The 7389-nt window shown below is 48.4% G+C and overlaps 1 pseudogene; it reads left to right on the forward strand.

Moving 5' to 3' along the window:
- Positions 1-221: 221 nt before the first annotated feature.
- LOC147105254 (protein NYNRIN-like) lies at positions 222-2280 on the forward strand (annotated as a pseudogene).
- Positions 2281-7389: the final 5109 nt, after the last annotated feature.

Consider the following 7389-nt stretch of genomic DNA (forward strand, 5'->3'; position numbering starts at 1 on the left):
ATCATTTCCTAACCCACCACATTGCTGCCACAATTTCTGGTTAATGAGGGGGAACCACATGAATGTCTGCTACCCCTGATTAACTTTGAGACCAATCCTGTGTAGAAAGAGCCCATACAGGGAGCCCCAGATGTCTACATCAATGGGTCCTCATATCACATCGAGAGATCCCCCCACACCGGGTATGCTGTGGTATTGCCAGAGAGAACCATCCAGCGACAATGCAACCGACAGTCCTCACAATATGCTGAAATCACCGCACTTCTAACCTCCGTGAAAGAAACCTCCGATAGACCCGTGAATATTTGGTCCGATAGTGCCTATGCTATAAACACCATGCTCTCTTTGCCCCTATACCACAAAAATGACTACAGGAAACTTTCTGGTATCCGGCACTGACGGGACCGAGCTGGTGCCGTTCCATCAAAACTGCCGTAGAAACCAGCGCTAATGTTAAAACATACGGAGCTTTTGAGCTCCGTGTGAATCAACAAACCCTGTTGCTTATCAACAGCTTCAAAACAGTCGGCCGCAGCTTCAAAGCATCTCTGTAGCTAAGCAACAGCTTCAGCTAGACCTTGCAGAGCCTGGCTGGAAAAAAAAAAGCAACAAGAAGTAAAAAAACTTATAGGAAACGGCTCCTGAATTTTGCCGATAGATAGAGCTTTCCGGACATTTAACCTCTGGTTAAACGAAAGTTTCCTGTATTGTACAATCGACGGTAAGGCCCTGGTCCATGGGCCCTGGTTCTACCTGCTCTGGTCACACCTTAAACAGCGATCCCAGCCCTGCTTCATAGGAAAGGTAAAGGGGGCCCACATAGTGAGGGAAATTCCAGAGCAGCCAAGGACGCTGCGATTAATGGGGAGATAGAGGATATAGTTGTTGGGCCCTGCAATGCTGTTAGCAAGGGCTCCCCAACAGATCACCTAGATTTAAAATCCCTGCAGCAGCAATACTGGCCATACGCCGTTGTAAGCGCCTGGCACGAGGAAGGCAGACCCCTTCCCCAACCGACAGCCTGGGACCCAAAACCACACTAGGCACTGCCCCTGACAGACCCCTTCCCCAACCGACAGTCTGGGCCCCCAATACCACATTAGGCACTGCCCCTGACAGACCCCTTCCCCAACTGACAGCCTGGGCCCCCAATACCACACTAGGCACTGCCCCTGACAGTCCCCTTCCCCAACCGACAGTCTGGGACCCAATACCACACTAGGCACTGCCCCTGACAGACCCCTTCCCCAACTGACAGCCTGGGCCCCCAATACCACACTAGGCACTGCCCCTGACAGTCCCCTTCCCCAACCGACAGTCTGGGACCCAATACCACACTAGGCACTGCCCCTGACAGACCCCTTCCCCAACCGAGAGCCTGGGCCCCCAATACCACACTAGGCACTGCCCCTGACAGACCCCTTCCCCAACCAACAGCCCGGGCCCACAATACCACACTAGCCACTGCCCCTGACAGACCCCTTCCCCAACCGAGAGCCTGGGCCCCCAATACCACACTAGGCACTGCCCCTGACTCAGCGGAGCAGTTGCTGATGTTCAAAAGGAAGCCACATGCCTGCCCGGTGGTGTGTGTTCCACCAGAGGTGGGTCAGGAACTGCTCTCCCTCTTTCACTCCCACCCCACGGCAGGGCACTAGTCAGCCCTGGTAACCTTCTATAAGGTAGCATCCACAGCTTGGTGACCTTCCATGAGGGAAACAATCAACCTTTATGTGACACGATGCCTATCATGCCTGAAGCACAATCCTCCCACGTGCACTAACCGAACCTTGCTTCAAAGCGTGCCCCACCCCAAGGGCCATTGATTTACCTCCAGATAGACTTCATTGGGCCACTTCCACAGGCGTAAGGCAATTTTTGGCATCCCTCAGTGGTGGTGGATCAATTCACTAAATGGATCGAAGCATTCCCCTGCTGCTCAAACACCGCAATCACGGCAGCCAAAACACTATTAAATCATGTGTTTTGTAGGTGGGGAGTACCGGTACAAGTGGACAGTGATCAAGGTTCGCACTTTACCAGTAATATTTTTACCCACCTGCAGGAAATGTTGGGGATAAAACACAAACTACATATTGCTCACCACCCCCAGTCATCCGGAGGGGTCGAAATGGGGAACAGGACCCTCAAGTTAATGTTAAAAAAATTGTGTGCAGACCACCCCACTCAATGGGCTAACATGCTGCCAACGTGCTTAATGGCAGTGAGGTCCACACCTCATAAAACAACAGGAGTCTCCCCATATCAGGCCATGACGGGGAGACTCATGAGAACGCCAGGCCAGCAAACACTAAAGGGGAGGAACCCCTTGACAATGGAATCATGTAGTTCCAAGTGGCTGGAACAAGTGGTAGATCACACCGATCAGATGAATCAATTTGTGGCCACGAAATTGGGGAAGTCAAAAAGACAAATTAAAAGGCACTTTGACAAGAAAGTACGTCCCTTTGAGTATCAGGTGGGGGACACCGTAATGATTCCAAATTATGGGAAAAAGAAGCATGTCTTTGAGCCCAGGTGGTGGGGTCCGCGTACGATTATAGACCGATTGAATTCAGTTACTGGGGAAAAAGGGTGTTAAGTACAAGAAATGGTATCATATTAACCAGTTAGAAACTGCCAAAGAGTAAATGCTACACTGATCTTGTTTCCCACAGGGCCATAATATGGATACAGATGACACAGAACAATGCCATAAATAGCAGAGCTATACAAAAGCTAAGAGCCAGTCCATGGTGGGAAACAATGTATAATGTAGGACAACACCCTCAGAACCCTCTCGATGCTTATGATACTGGCACAAGCCATAATTGTAGTGGTGGGGATTACCATGATCTGCTACCTGAGAAAACTCCTTAGAAAACTGAACCACCATATGCGAGCCCTGAGGAGATAAACCAAATAAGGGGTCAATAAGGATATTTCCCCCTCAAGGCGGGGAATCTGTAAAAATAAAAATATATGTTTTGTATGTGTGATGGACTCGAGACTATTAATATAAGATGTTTGTAATAAAGATGAATTTGATGCGTATGGATCTCCCTGCTCAAGGCAACGGCGTGAAACTTAACAAAGGAAACCTGCATAAAAGGATAACCCCCACAGAAACTCACCATCGAAACTCACTATCGAAACTCAAGAGCCACTACAAGGTGTTAACAAACAATTAACTTAATCAAGGAATGGCACCAGCCACTGCAGATAGACACATGTTCAAAGGAAAGCCAATCAAGAACTGCCATGAAACTAAGACCCAATCCTGGGGTCTTAGCAATTTAGACTAGAGACAATGAACTTTAAAAGTTATAAAATAAGGAACCCAAAGGCTCTCTCTCTCTGGATAACCATGTGGAAAAGCAAGAAGCCCTCCCTCTACAGACCAGACCAAGAAGCAAGGAAAAAGGCCGTGGGCATTGCTTGACTCAGGAAAGTACGAGTCTGTTTAAATCTAACCCATTACTTTACCTGTTGTAATCGAGTAGAGTCATTAGGATACCAGTAGGCTATTGTTTTGATGTGCATGTATGTGTGTGTGTTTAATAAACTTATTCCAAATTGTTACAAAAGAATTGATCTTGCTGTCAATTTAATGCCAGTCGAAATAAAAAGCTTACAACCCATTCCTCTCTATCTACATTATCACATCCCCATCTCACTAGCCACCCTTCACACTCACCTTCATCCTAGTGTAATCATACCAACTAACAACACTCAAAGATAGCTACTTGGGTGTTTTATGCAATGTTTATATAAATTTTCTGTTGATGTGGTGTCAAACATAAAAATCTTTATTTTCAACACTTTCCGGTCTTGGACAGATTTGTGTGCACCTTTGTAAGTGTCTTAGTGAGTTGCAGTGAATGGTGAGACATAACGGTACCCCCTCAATGGTGATGAGTGTGAAAGGAATGGCTTGGTCATTGTAGGGATGCTTTATGGTGTTGGTGTGGGGTGGTGCCAACCTGGCGCATCATGTGGCAGCCAGGGTGTACAGCGTCAAGTGGTAAATCTGGCCATGGTGAGGCCATCCCTGGCCCCCCGGGCAGCAATGTGGTCGGGTGCTGATGCCCTGTGTCCTGTGCAGCATCAGGTGATTGCGGAGAAGGTTGGTGTTGTTGTTGGTGCTGCTTGTGTGTCTGGTACTGCTGGTGTTGGGGCTCATCGTGGTCCGATTCTGAGGACCAAGGTGAGACAGTATAAACGGCACCATGTTGATGGAATAGATGGCAGGTGAAGTACTGATGACAGAAGCATTCTATCAATAGTGAGAGAGGTTCTTCCAGTGAGGTGACACTGGATGGAGATTTTGCTGGAAACACTTGCAGCCTGCAGAATCTGTGCTGAAAATGGGCTGAGAAACAGCTTCTGCCTGAGGAAAGTGATCATCTGTCAGGTGGGAGCTTTCACTGAACATTTGATGCTGTCAAGTAATCAGCTGGAGTAATGGCCACGGAACTCCCGCCTCAGGTTGACAGACGTGGTTCCCGAGCTGTGTGAATCCCGTGGCCATGCAGGGAAATTTAAAATGTTAGTGAAAAAATGCTCTTAAATGCCTGTAACCTATCTGATAATCGTCTCAATTCAGTCCCCCGCTGCTGTCGGTCGGGTCGGCTCCGCGACGACAGCGGCTTCCCGTTCCACTGTCAAAAATAACAACTTTCCCGCCCGACCCGCCACCGATCGCGCCCGCTACCACCCCGGAAAATTCCGGCCCACGTCTCCGGTTGAGATGCTGCTTGACCTGCTGAGTATTTCCAGCATTTTATGTTGTCATTTCAGATTTACAGCATCCGCTCACAGAGGGAAGAGGAAGACACCGAAGAGGAGGAAGCCGAAGAGGAGGAAGCAGATGGAAGGATGCATCCCAGACAGCCCCTTTGTGGCCGGGATATGCAGGATGGAATCATCCGCCTGCGGTCCCAGTGACCACAACCCAAATTCCCCTTTCCACATTTGTCCCACACCTTACCTTCCCTCTGTTACTGACCATCACAGCAGCCCCTAGGCCAAAATGCTGAAATGAAAGCCACCGCAAAGCAAACTTTCCAATCCAACTTTATACATCTATCCATCCAATATGACATCAAGAAATCAACTCATCACCCTTATGTATTCTCTTAGTGAATGTCTTGCGTTTACCTTTGCCTATCGTGTGCTGTCAGTCAGCCATGGAACACGGCGCGGCCAGTTCTTAAAGGGGAGGGTCGATCTTGCTCTCCAGCCACACCCTGCTCATTGCAGCCTTGAATCTAAGCCTGGAGAGACCTGCACATCAAATCTGTTGGAAAGAACAATGGAGAGGCCCAGGGAAAGAGCTCAGAGTGCAGCCCCCATAGTCTCTTCTAAATCGATGCAAGGACAAATCAAAATGAACCTGCAAAGTGCTGCTCAGTACCCAAAACTCCTTCACACAGCGTTGAATCTCTCCAGAAGTCTCTCTCTCAGAATGCATGGTGCAAAAATGTCACCGACAAAAAAAGGCAGGAAGCGGTCGCCTTTAAATAGCGCTCCCCCAGTCCCTTCCCGATGGCAAAATGTTCCCCTCAACCTGTCGTTGCTAGCGGCAGGCGGAAAGGCTGACGTCACAATCTGCAAGCGCAGGAGATCGTGGCGGTAGTGTTTAGTGCCGCCGCAAAAATGTCTGGTCAATTTCACGAGTGCCGCAAACATCGCTGCGCCTGGGCGCTAGTTGCTTTGCGACCCATTAGCACCCTCTTAGGGCGCTAATGGGAGGCACTAAGCAACCAAATTTTCCCCCCTATGATTGGTGCAGATTGTTGGTAGGTGAGTGCTTGCGGGGGGGAGTTTGCATGGAAAAGTGTGTGAGGCTAGTGGTGCAGTTGGTAGGAGATTGCTTTTGAAGGTGCATTCACTGACCTTGACCAGTGGCCTAAGGTCATGAAGCTTCCTTGGGCACTGGAGCCAGGAGGTGAGGGCAACACTGGTGGCAGTGATGGACTCGGTGATGTGGTCCCAGATCGTTCTTTCTGGTGGGCCTCCTGGCTCCTGTGGGTAGAGGACCCCTCTTGTAGTGTTGACCCCTGCACAAAGCTGGAGTGCTATGTGCAAGGTCCTGGGTGCCACTTCTGTGCCATTTGTGTTAGTGCTGAGGCAGTTTTCCCATTTTTTGAGGCTTGGAAGGGAATTCAGCTTTAAGTGCTGAAGAATCCCATTTGGGATTTCCTTTTAATGGTAATTTTTTATTGAAAGGCAGTAAGGGCTGAAAGCTGCATTTTTTCACTGCATTGTCATTTTTATTAGCTCTGAATGCATTGCCCCTTTAATTAATAGCCCCTTTAATTGCCCACAATGCCTTGCGAACTCCACAGTCTTGCCCCCATCAGGCTGTATTAAGCAGCAACGCCGACTGTAGATGGGAATTTCAGGTCGGAGGCCTCCATTAACACCACCAGGAGGGCTTTGCATGGTAAGTATGTGCTGCGCTACACATTGCCAACCCCCAGCGTGAATTTTTCAATGGTAGCGCTGTGGCCAATTTCAGCAGCCGTTAACTCGGCATACACAAATTTTTCCCCCACTATCTTTAGCCCCTACTCTCTGTTTTCTGTTTTGTAGCCAGCTTGCCATCCATTCTGCTACTTGTCCCCTGACTCCATATGTTCTGACATTAGTCATGAGTCTACTATGGTCTACTTTCAAAGGCCAAATACATTACATCTATTACATTAGTCTTGTTTTCCCTTTCTGTTACTTCTTCAAAGAATTCAATAAGTTCATTTGTGTCTTTCTGAAATGGGCAGGTTCAGACACACAGATCAAAGCCAGACTTCTGACTCAATTGTAACACACATTTGATCTAATGAATCACAGAAGCCACAGAAGAAAGTTTGTTTGGGAGTTACGAAGTCATGTAAAAACAATGTGAATGCTCGTAACGTGATCTAATGGACATCATCAATGATTTTAAATGCCCTGGTTTCTCTATATCCTTTGTGACTAATTTATAATACACTGTGTGTTGATTCTCATCTCTCATTCCCTCCCTCGCCTGTCCCTTGTTTTCATTAAAACTTCACATCGCTTGTACCTTCACTAATAAATACTTAACTGAAATAATAACATAATTTTGTGGGCTTTATTTTTCAGGGATTAAAAAAAAAGTGAAATATCTAGTGATTTTCTGCAGTCAGCGTGGAGCTGGACAGAGACAGCTGGACAGTGACCCCTCGCCCACACCTACCTCCAACCCCCCTCGCCCACACCCACCTCTAACCCCCCTCGCCCACACCTACCTCTAACCCCCCTCGCCCACACCTACCTCCAACCCCCCTCGCCCACACCTACCTCCAACCCCCCTCGCCCACACCTACCTCCAACCCCCCTCGCCCACACCTACCTCCAAACCCC

This window comes from Somniosus microcephalus, chromosome 18, assembly GCF_052327205.1.
Source record: "Somniosus microcephalus isolate GS21.2 chromosome 18, FLI_Smic_1.0, whole genome shotgun sequence".
NCBI lineage: Eukaryota > Metazoa > Chordata > Chondrichthyes > Squaliformes > Somniosidae > Somniosus > Somniosus microcephalus.